The sequence below is a fragment of the Schistocerca serialis genome, chromosome 2 (genome assembly GCF_023864345.2).
Source record: "Schistocerca serialis cubense isolate TAMUIC-IGC-003099 chromosome 2, iqSchSeri2.2, whole genome shotgun sequence".
Lineage (NCBI taxonomy): Eukaryota > Metazoa > Arthropoda > Insecta > Orthoptera > Acrididae > Schistocerca > Schistocerca serialis.
This window is the reverse complement of record NC_064639.1, coordinates 28,609,744-28,622,348: the sequence shown is the minus strand read 5'-3', so window position 1 is coordinate 28,622,348 and position 12,605 is coordinate 28,609,744.

The following is a 12,605-nucleotide window of genomic DNA, read 5'->3' as shown; positions in this document are numbered from 1 at the left end:
ACGTCCGTTATCTGCTCCTGTATTCTCTTTCAAAAGTTTATCGGCGTACATATTGCCCAAAGTATTTCATTACAGAAGTTGGTATGTGAATGTGTTCACAGAACATACATGCCTCTGGTACTACAGTTCGCAATCGCGATACTATCTGAGATTTCACAGGGCATAAGAGAACACGTTTTCGTTAACAACAGCACCTCCCTAACTTAGGTCGTGCTATAGACGCGCTTACACGTTGAAATGACACTACCACAAATGAATGCACAAAAAGTGCTAATAGAAATTGTCTCCAATTGAGACAAAATATGTTCCTTTATTACCCGCGGGTTACTGTGGGGGGAATAATTTCATCTTTAGGTCACCCAAGATAGTAACAACGCATGGTATACATAAAAACAAGTAGAAAGAAATAAAAAAAAAACAAATCACAATACTAAAATTCATACATAAATAGAAAAATTAAAATGTTAGGCAGTACGAAAAACAGATTGATAATGAAGCTTGGCCGCTATACGCTATAATGCTTTCTGAGGCTGTGTCTGTGTTTGTTCATGTTTACTTGTGTGCATCATTGTATCACTGGCACGCGACCTAAGTCGTTTCTTGCTCTAATTCTTCACAAAACGCTTCCAACTCGGATTGGACAAAGTATTGTAAACATAAGAGAAAATCAGTGCATACATTGCTCTAAAGTCAGCATAGATCCTTGGTACTCTCATGCCGAAGATAAGACCAATAATTAAAACTTTCTGGTGTTGCTGAGTGTCAAGTAGTGTACTTCTAAGTGATCTTGGTAATATTCTGTAATGTAGATCGTACGTAAGTCGTAGTGACGTAAGAGTAATATAGTTGCTTCTCTTCGCCGATTGGAGCCTCGTAGCATCTCGATGAACGCCGCCTGTAAAGAATTAAGGTTGTTTCGGCATTGTCCGATTTCTCTGCCCGTCAGTTTCCTGTAACTTACCTCATACATATTTCTTTTACTTTATTCTAGAAGAGTCGGTATTTAGTATGCCTCATGGCATGCTTACAAATCGTACCTTAGCAGTGTACTTGCACTCAAACGTGTGTATAAAGTTGAAAAACTATTTTTATTTCAGTAAGATCACACTAGTTTTTTTTATTATTCCTAAACTCTCTCTCTGGATGCACTTTACTTATATCAGGTTGTCGTGCGTATGGTGTATAACACGGTAAACTTTCATTAGCACCCAGAAATCATATCATCGGAGCATAAAAACAATTTAATATCGTTTTGCTCGATATATTCATAAATAGAGCCTAGTGGTGTGGACACGTCAAAAAAATTTTTTTTCTTTGCAACATGGCATGTACTTGCGTGACCGTATACTTATGTACCTTAGGGAGTCCAATATTTTCTGTAACTTACCCTGTACCTTATAATCTTGAAACACAAGTGGCAAAAAAAACCAACTTACATCTACATTGTTCCGAGGTCTGTGCTAATTGTTCGCTCCAGAATCCTTTGTACATAAACTTAAAACTAAAATACCACTGTGATCAGAAACTATTCAGTCGACCTTCCATGTACATCGTATGTTAACAGTGCTAGTCATCAATTGATGTATATGTTCTAGCTTGCTTGTGTATTCAGTCCACAATCACTGACAAATGTAAACAGAAGTGGTGAAATGCTCTGATTCACGTAGCTGCATAGGAAGATATACCTACTTTAACCTAATCGTATTTCTTCTTTTTACCATAGTTTACTTATTTCACTCGTGTGCATAGATAGATATGAAGTGTGATACTTAAACATGGTGGAGTTTCCTCAAGTAATTACCTCAAGTCTCTGTGTGCATAGAGTCCTTTGATTTTACCATTGTGAGGATACGTAAGTAAGTAACATCCGTCATGCGGAATATGTACAATAATATACGGACCAGTATATCTTATTTGCCAGTTTGCGTTTTTCTTGGCTGACAGAAAAGATTTCACATGGGTCTTAAGTAATACTTTTTCTCTAACCACAAATCTGGTAACACCATGTAGCTGTTTGTCAAAATGTTTCTTACGGCGTTGGGCTCATTATGTAATAGAGATCAATACCTGTCTTACTTTGGATCGCCCCCACGGCTATCCATGGTCACCATTGGGGAGCATAATGAGGCCACGTTTAGTTTAACGCCCCGTTATTCCGGTTTGTAGGTGTTTCGTTCGTCACTTCTATAATATTCACGCCCGGCGTGTTGTTACTCCATTGCACATTGCGATCATGATTTTGCTCTGAGTTTACTGGCATAGTGTTACTTTGATCTTGGTACTGATAGTGTTGATTGCTAATCCGGTACTGCCACTGCACGATTCGTGGGTTAGCCGTATTGTTGCTAAATTGAGGCTGAAAGTTACTGTGAGCGTTAACCCACTGATTCCGTTATCGTTCCTATTCCAGTTTCGCTTCCGGTTACCGGAATAGCCAGAATAGTTTCTGGCCCCATTTTTACTTTTTTTTTAAATCCTCGATTAAAATTTTGATTATAGTTGTTATTGAAATTGCCTCCCGAATTCACGCCTGCCATATCCTCTGCTGCGGCGGAATCGACAAAAGCCGGTCGTGACTCAGCCGCGCGCGCTACATTGTTGACGCCGTACTGCGGCTGGCGCTGCGCAGGCTGGTTGCCACCGCTGCTACGGAAATCACTTTGATTGGTTTGGCTTTGTCTTGCGTCTTCATTAACTAAGTCAATAGAGTCCAAGACAGATAGAAAATACTCCAAATTGCATTCGGGTACTTTTACTAGCTTTTCCCGAATGTTTAGCGGTAGTTTAGCTTTCAGAATGCGCAGGACGTCCTTGTGTGTCACTGGTTCATCCCAGAATCTTGTTTTATTTAAATATTTCTCAAAGTACTTTCGGAGTGTTCCAAATTTTGGATTATACTGTTCAGGGTTGAATAAGGCTTTCCTTAATCTCCCTTGCACGCCATGTCACCAATACTTTGAAAGAAACGCGTTTTCAAATTGTTCTAATGTCAGACAAGTTTCTGACATTTCCATCTCCCATGATTCTCCATCACCTTGGATGTAACGCGTAACATATTGTATCTTTTGCCGTTCCGATCACGTTTTACACAATACATTTTTGAATGACTTTATAAAAATTACCGGATGCACGGATTTTTTTCCGGAATATACACTCTGAATTGACGGTGTTTTATAAGACTCTCTTCTAACAAAACTGGTGACAAAGTGGGTTCAGCTATCTGTTGTTCCGTTCTTTCGTCACGGTGTCGTTGGTTACCGTACACCTCATAGTCTGGTACATTAGGGGTAGGATATTCACTGACCGCACTATCGCTCTTGCCTGTGGGTTTGTTGTCAAGTTCTTCTGTTGCATGTTGCATTTGTTCTTTCATTTTACCAAGTTTCCTGTGTAGTTGCTCTACTATTTGATTCTGTCAACCTGCTAAGTCCCGTGTCAAAGTTGTCTGTATCTGGCCTATATCAGCTTACAGTTTAATTACAGATGTGTTTTGTGTAGTGTATACTTGCTCTATTGTGTTACTTATTGATTTTTGTAGCTCTGTTTCCAGAGTACAGTTTATGTGTGTGTCTTTTTGTTCTAAAAAGTCCTCAAAATGCTGTTTTTGCTGTTTTGTCAAGTCCTCAACTTGATTTACAGCTTCCTGCATTTTTGTATTGAGCTCGTTTTTCTGTACACTCATGGTACTGAAATTTTCAGTTAACTTATCTGATTTGGCACATCCTTAACTGCGGTTTCCAAATTATCAATATCCCGATTCACACAGTTTAGATCTTCACGCACCACTTCTATTACCTGATCCGCTACCTCTCTTTTTAGTTTTGTCGTCAGGTTATTGTGGATTTCAATAAGCGTTTTTACATCACTGTCTAGCTTCTTCAGTTGGTCTGTTACATCCCTATCTGTGCTGTGACATTTCCAATCTGCGTTGTGACATTTTCGGCCTGTGCATTCATTTGGGCTGTTACATTCCCGATCTGTGCTGTGACATTTTCTATCTGTGTATTCATTTGGACTGTTACATTCCCTATCTGTGTTATTATTCTTAACATCTGCATAATGCCTGGCTCTGCTGGACCTGGTACATCTGCGGAATCCGGAACAGTTTCTAGAGTTGGCATATTTTCGTCTGTCGCTTGCAACTGAGTACCACTAATGCTCCGACTGCGGTATCTGTATCTGCAATGTTTTCTATCTCTTTGTCAGGTACAGGTTGAGAAACTGATTCCTCATCTGACGTATTATACATCGTTTTCGTTTGTGATCTTAATTTCACCATAGCTGTATGTAATCGTAAACCAGCGTGCAGCCGAACTTCACTACTATTGTGGCTCGTACTACACGTAAACAAATCACATATGACGTCGCGCTCTTTCGCGTAAATCAATGTAGTAAAATATGTCTCTGGTAAAACAGTAGATTGATATATGACTTATACACGGGCAATCAATGAAAATGATCCGTCATCTTGTGACACATTCACATATATTTTACTAACAGCAATCTACTAATCATCTAAAAAAATTGAAATTTTGAAAACATGCGTGCTACGCTGTGGGTATTGGAAAAATACTATTCAGTCCCACATTTACGGTCAACTAAAAGTGTAGTAGTGCTGTTGCTCTTACTTTATGTATTTTCTTTTTCTTTTGCCAGTCGTTTTCTTACTAGTCTGTTAAAATTCCCATCTATCCATAAAATAAAAATTTTGAAAAAAGGAGGAACTTCTTGAACATGAAATTTTTATGGGCCGATTTCATTAGTAAATTTGGTAATCTTATACGCAGTTAGCGTAACAATTAACAGAAACAATTGAAGGGGCGAGAATGATATAGCCCAAAGCCACACTTTTCTCAAAATACCTTTTTTGTGTTAGTTCAACGTCTACTTAACAGAGGAAGCTACTCCGTAAATATTTTAACTTTTCCTCACTAGATGGCAGAGCAGTTCACACTTGTTCTCATACTGTGAGGAAGCAGTCTTTTTCGCGTCTGAAACAACCCAAAGCCACAGTACAATGGCGCTTCTAAAGAAGAGGCTACTTCCACGCATAAGCGAAAAAGAAGATTCAGATAGAGAAATGGCTAGTTCTGAAGACGATTTTTCGTCCAGTGGCAGCAGTTATTGTCCCTCTGATGAATTTTCATCTGAAAATGACATTTTTTTAAACATTTAAAACATTGAAGCTTAGGTCTGCATCACAGTGAAATATTATTGCATAATTATAACTGTTATATACTCGCTAAACAAAATATGTACATGTGCATCATGAACAAATTTTACTTCTCCTATTAATTACTGCATTATTGGCAACAATTTAAATATTGTAAGCCTATTTGTATAATATATTAACGTTTGATATGTGTGTTAAAGTATTCAGAATGAGAAAGACCAAAGCCACTTTATTTGGCTTAGGATGCTGATGAATGTGAAAGGTCTCCTGAAGTATCCCCTGCTAAAGAACCTAAAGTCAGAAAAAATAGGAGAAACGTGAACAATTGGAAAAGGGAAAAATGTAAACGACATAGAAATTATGGCAGAGAGTACATATCTGATACAACAGGACAAACTGTTGGTGCTAAAATTCTTGGTCCTTGATGTAAATGTAAAAACGAGTGTTGGAGCAAAATTCATGAATGTGTAGAGCAGATATTCAATTCTTTTTGGGATATGGGTGATTTCAATTGCCAAAATAATTACCTTCTGAGCAATAATAAGATGTAACAAGTGCAAAGGAGGTAACTATGAATAATGATAATATGAAATTGATTTTTATATTATGTACTTTTTATAAATAAAATATTATTATTTTGATTAATGTATTTCACTTTTTAAGCACCCAAAGAAAAGAAAAAGCACAATTTCACGGCGAATGGTCACTTTTCCGTGCCAGGTTAAGGTTAATGGCTGTAATATATTGATATGCAGAGAAGCATTGTTAAGTGTGCATGGGGTTCAGAACAATCAAGCATGTCTCAAGAACTTACAAAAATACTTGCGTGATTGACACTTCACTTCTCCAAAAGACAGAAGAGATATTTAACGATTAATTTAATGTTGCTTCCAAGAAAAACCATAATTTTGTTCACTTGTGCTCATTTATCCAGTTTCTTTTTTTACATATCATATTCAGACACAAATTCACAAAATTTGTCTGACCTGGGCATTTACCTTTAAAATCACTTTTTCTATTTCTTTGTTTCCAGGAAAAAAGGGAACCCATCACGGAAAATTTCACAAGAAGCAGTTCAGATAGCTCACAATTTCATAAATAGTATGCCTAAGTATGCCAGTCATTACAGCCACTCACAGAACCCCAAGAAAGTGTACTTTGACCATGACATGTCAATTTCTTCATTATATCAAGAAAATTATTTGAAATATTGTGAAGAGAATAGTGCACCACAAGTAAAAGCTTCGAAATTTCGAGATATATTTACCCAAGATTTTAGTATTGGTTTTAAATTGCCTCGTTCAGACATGTCATTTATGTGGCGAATTTCAAATTCAGATAAAAAATGCACAGTTGATAACTCTGAAGATATTAGAAAATTAAAAATTGAAATGGACCTACATCATGCCAAAGCATCTGCTGGACAAAATATGATTACTCTGCTTTCCAAATTAGCTAGAGAAAATCCTGAGGAATATCTTACAATAGCCTTTCATATACAACAAACCTTTCCAACAACAAGGCTTACATCTGGGCCTGCATTCTATAAGAGAAAGTTGTGGACTTTACAATTTTGGTATTCATGATAGTGGGTCTGAAAAGGGACATATGTTCGTGTGAAGTGAAGATGAAGCAAAGCGTGGATCTGACGAGATAGGAAGCTATCTGATAAAATTCTTAGAAATACGAAAGTCTCAGGCAAAAACTGAGCAGTTGTTGCACTAGAGAGATCACTGGTGCGTTCAGGAAAATTTAAGGCCATTGAACATTGGTTTCCACAAGTTTGCCTGTGACCGAGATTTCAGTCGGATTGAGAAGCACATTAAGATCAGAAACACGACTGTGTGCACCACTCATGATTGGGTTACAGTCATTTAAGAATCAGGCAAGAATAAGCCATTTTCAGTTGTTAAAATGAAGCAAGCAGACTTTATAGATCTGACACCCCTACAGATAAATATTGCAAAAAAAGACAAACATGATGATGGATCTCACTTCCGATTTTCTGAAGCTACAGCTTTTCGTTTTGATGAAGGAATGCCATCACATTTAAAAGTGAGGTATCAGTACACTGAATTTGAAGAATTCAGAACCGTAAATAACACTAAAAAAGGACGAGCACATCAGGAGAGTAATCCGTTCCAGCTCTCAAGGAAATACTTAAAGCCCATTCCAATTTGTGACAAAAATTTCAAAGATGTTATGTCATTAATGCCATACATACCAGATGCTTCGAAGGGATACTTGAACAGTCTGAGTGAATCAAAGGAACAAAGTGATGAATATGAAACATAGATGATAGGTATTGGCTATATTGTGTGAAACACTGTAGTGACTATCATTGTAAGTTATGTTGTATATAGATGTACAAATTTTTGTAAACCTTGTGTAAAGTTAGTTTGAGACAGGCCAAAGCCCAATGTTGTTTCACCCAGGGATAAGATATTTTTTTATTAATAATGTTTATTTCTCTAATGTGTTAATATACATGTTTGCACAGTTATATTGTGAACAAAATTAAAGTAGTTTTGTCAAAAAACCCGAAAAGTTGAAATATGATTTATGGATTTATTCGAAGTTTTAAAATGCTCCCATGAAAAATTTACGTTTTGTGGCTTTGGATTAGGTCATTCTCACCCCTTCAATTGGTTATAGTCGCAATAATGGATGGAAAAATTGCTTAAATATTTCCACTTAAAATTTGTACTAAATTTTTCTGAAAATTTAGAAACGTCATGGCTCTCGGTCGCCATTTGTAACGCATCCTCTGATATTATTATGTCTTGCTATTACTATTAGAAAAATCTTTATTCAGTTGGTCATTGAAATTTTCAATTAAATGTTATTGTGGATGTCGCGTAATAAATATTTTGCCTGAAGCGCTGTTGCGACAGGAAAATATCAATTGTGGAAATTAAGCCACTGAATATTACAAATAATGTTATTGAAGGATCCTACCGACTGATTACATCAGAAAACAGGGCACGTACATTCGTGAATGAGTGGTAAAAAAACGTTAATACTATGTAGGAAATAAGTCTTAAATATAGTTACGCTTGTACACACTCGAATGTATGCGAACATATGAACGGGATAGAGGCATGTACATTTTGAGTGCAATCACCCCCGTGGCCTGGATGAAAGTATTACAGTTAAATTCAGTTATTCATCTCAGAACGTAAATGTGTGGACTTCGAAATTAAATGAAAAGGGAGACTGCAGGTTCTGAATGTCGCAGCAGATATATTGGAACTGATGGTAGCGGCCACGGAAGGAAAAAGATCAACACATTCACGTACCTCTATTGTTGAACAGAGTCGCTGTGAAGATCGTCGCCTCAGTCAACATTCTGTGCATAAAATTAAAATAGTAGTAATAATTTTCCAGAATTTCAGGAGCTGGGACCCATGGTATCACAAAAGACGAAATTGTTGTGCTTCAAAATCACTTTCATTATTTAACCCAATTTTATCAGTAAGTAATGGCACAACATGTCTTAACAATAGGTCAGGATAACAGCGAAAGGTAAGTTATTCTAAAACTAATAAACGAAGAGTATAAAGGTCCTTTTGTTCAGCAAATGCTTTACACATTAATCTCTGGTAGTTGAATTAGTGTCTATAAATTCACAAAAATAATTTTGTATAGTTCCTTTACATTATCCACATCAAGTGGGTTTTTACCAGGTTTGATCACCGGAATGATGGTGTTCCCCACCATTGCGATGGAAAGACGCCTCCACACCAGATCTGGTTGAAGATGAAGAGAAGATGTCGCTTGTAGTCAGATGAGAGATGTCTAATCATCTGGCTCTGGATCTGATAAGGTCCAGGAGCTGTGTCGCGGCAAGAGTCCAAGGGCACTGAGGAACTCTTACTCCATAAATGGGGAGTTATGGGATTCACCGCATCGTGTAGTGACTGAGAGGATGTTCACTTCCAACTGTCATTTGAGTGTGCAAAAGCCTGCGGGCTAATTGTCCAACGCAGAGATGCAAGCCGAGGTGCCTGGTACCCGAAAAGACGTTTGATCATTGCCCAGGCTTGTGAAGGTGACGTATGACACCCAATGGTGAGATGTCTTTCTCCCAACACTCCTACTGCCGTTGTCTGATAAGGTAGCAATCACAGGCACAGAGCTGTTTTAAGGCTATGAGGTGCTCCAAGGAAAGGTGCCGCTTATGCTGCTGTAGAGCTCGCCGACGCCCCATAATTGCTTCAGTGTCTTCTGGCGACCACCAAATTTATTTATTTATTTATTTGTGGTTTAGGGCGCACAACTACAGTGGTCATTAGCGTCCAGACTAAACTGTGAATGCACTGCGAGGAACAATGTTAAAACAGCAACTAAAAAGGACAACACTATAAAAGGCACATTAACAGGCAAGGGACTAAAAGAAAGCAGCATAATCACATATTCTTAGACAGGTTCATCAAGTGGATAAAACAAAGAACGCGACCAGATGCTCCTGGGTCATCCGCTAAAATTTCATCCAGAGTAAATGGCAGGCCAAGATCAATGTGCAGTGTATTAAAATTCAGACAGGATGTTAAAATGTAGCGTACCGTCAGCAATTGCCCACATGGGCAGAACGGCGCTGGCGCAGCCGTCAGCAGATGGCGGTGGCTGAACCGGCAATGTCCAATCCGTAACCGGGCCAAAACGACCTCCTCCTGCCGACAAGGGCGTGAAGAGGTCGTCCAAGCCGTGGGGAGAGGTTTCAAGGCCAGAAGCTTGTTTTCAGTAAGTATAGACCAATCGGCATGCCACAGCGATGAAATGCGCTGACAAATGACCCTGCTAAAATCAGATGAAGGGACACAACAAGAAGCTGTTCGAGGCTGGAGGACCGCAGTCTTGGCAGCAGCATCTGCAGCTTCGTTCCTAGGGATACCGACATGGCCAGTAACCCACATAAAGGTAACCAGAGAACCGCCGTCCACCAGCTGCTGAAGAGAGCGTTGGATCTGGTGCACGAAAGGGTGAACCGGATATGGATCACTGAGGCTCTGGATGGCGCTCAGGGAATCAGAGCAGATAACATAAGCAGAATGTCGGTGGCAGTGGATGTAAAGAACATCCCGAAAGAGGGCAAATAGCTCAGCTGTGAAGACCGAACAATGGCCGTGGAGCTGGTATTTGAAACTGTGTGCCCCGACAATAAAAGAACACACTACACCGTCATTGCCTTAGATACATCTGTATAAATAAAGATCGTACTAATGAACTTCGAACGAAGTTCGAGAAACTGCAAGCAGTATACCAAAGATGGGGTAACCTCCTTTGGGAGCGAGCTGATGTCAAGGTGAATGCGAACCTGAGCCTGAAGCCAAGGTGGAGTTTGGCTCTCCCCCACTCTAAAGCTTGCAGGGAGTGGAAAATCAAGTTGCTGAGGGGGTAGCAGGGCTAATACATACAACCCGTATTGACAGTTGGAATGATAAGATGGGTGGTCGGGCATTGATAATAGCCGACAGGCATACCAACAAAACAGTGTATAGTGCTGGTAGGTTGGTGGCATTCACCGGCTTCAGCATAAAGACTCTCCACGGGACTAGTATAGAGCGCTCTGATTGCAAGACGTAAACCCCGATGTTGTATAGAGTTGAGGCGGCGTAAGATGGACGGCCGTGAAGAGGAGTATACAAATCCAGCTTTGAGTGGACGATCGACTGATATATGTGAAGTAGGATGGTTCGATCCGCTCCTCGCGACATACCATTGAGAACACAGATAACATTTAGGGAATGGGTACGACGGGCGGCCAAATATGACAAATGTGGAGACCAGCTAAGTTTCCTGTCGAATGTAAGAAGTAAAAATTTTGTTGTCTCCACGAATGGGTGAGCAACGGGACTGAGATGTAAGGATGGTGGGAGAAAATCTTTGTAGCGCCAGAAGTTAATTCAGACCGTCTTCTCGGCAGAAAAACGGAAGCCATTGGCGACACTCCAGGAGTAAAGATGGTCAAGACAATGCTGAAGACAGTGCTCCAGGAAACATGTACGCTGCGTGCTGCAGTAGATGGTAAAATCGTCCACGAAAAGGGATACATTAGGGATACATTAACTGGGAGACAAACCATTACTGGATTGATCGCTATGGAGTAGAGAGCGACGCTCAAAACTGAGCCCTGTGGCACCCCATTCTCCTGGCGAAAGGCGTCGGACAGGACAGAACCCACACGTAACCTGAACTGTCGATCCATTAAAAATGCACAAAGAAAAAGATGGAGGCGACTGTGAAGGCCCCACGTATGCATGGTGCAGAGTATGCCCGCCCTCAAACAGGTGTCGTAAGCCTTCTCCAAATCATAGAACACAGCCACTGTCTGTCGCTTCCGCAAGAAGTTATTCATAATGAAGGTCGTCAAGGTAACTAGAATCAGGCCCCGGAGTGGAGGACCCTGACCGGGCAAGTGCACTTTCGAGTTCCAGCATGGTGAATGAGGCATTATAACTTTCATTATTCGAGGAGCGGAAGGTAGGTGGCCTTGCCTCCTCTGCCCGTTTTTGGGGGAGGAAGGCAGGGTGGTAATGAGCGGAGCTTGAAACCTCTGCTAAAAATTGGCCGAAGGCATTGAAGACATCCTCAGGGGGCACAAGGACGTCATTCGCGACCGTCAAGCCAGAAACTGGTGAGTGGACCTTAGTGCCAAATAGCCAGCGCAGGCTACCCCAGACAACAGAAGGAGGAGTAAAACTGTTGAAGGAGCTTGTGAAAGCAGCCCAGCTGGCTTTCTTGCTGTCTTTAACAACACGACGACACTGTGCACGTAATGGTTTATAATTAATACAACTCGCCATCGTAGGGTGGCATTTAAAAGTGCGTAGAGCACGTTGATGAGAACGTGTAGAATCTCTACATGCTGCGGTCCACCAGGGGACTGGTACACAACATGGAGAAGAAGTAGTATGAGGGTTGGAACATTCAGCAGCAGTGAGAATGACTTCTGTGAGGTGTGCGACCTGACAATCGCAGCTTGCGAAGTTTTGATCCTGTAATGTCGCCCTGGAAGAGAAGAGCCCCCAGTCAGCTTTGGAGATGCTCCAACTAGTTGAGCATGGAGATGGGGTATGATGCAGGAGATGGATAACACAAAGGAAGTAGTCGCTCGAATATGTATCAGAAAGGGTGTACCACTCACAGCGACATGCAAGTTCGGTAGTTCATACAGAGAGGTCTAAATGGGAATAGGTGTGAGTAGTTGCCGAAAGAAAAGTAGGCAACAGACAAGATTGAGGTGGTTGAGAAGGTCTGCTACCAGGGAGCCTCTCGGGCAGGATGCTGGAGAGCCCCAAAGGGGATGGTGGGCATTGAAGTCTCGAGTCAAAAAAATGGTGCAGGTAGTTGAGCAACAATTTGCATCATGTCTGCCCTAGTAACGGCAGACGACGATGGAGTGTAAACAGTACAAATGGAAAATAGAAAG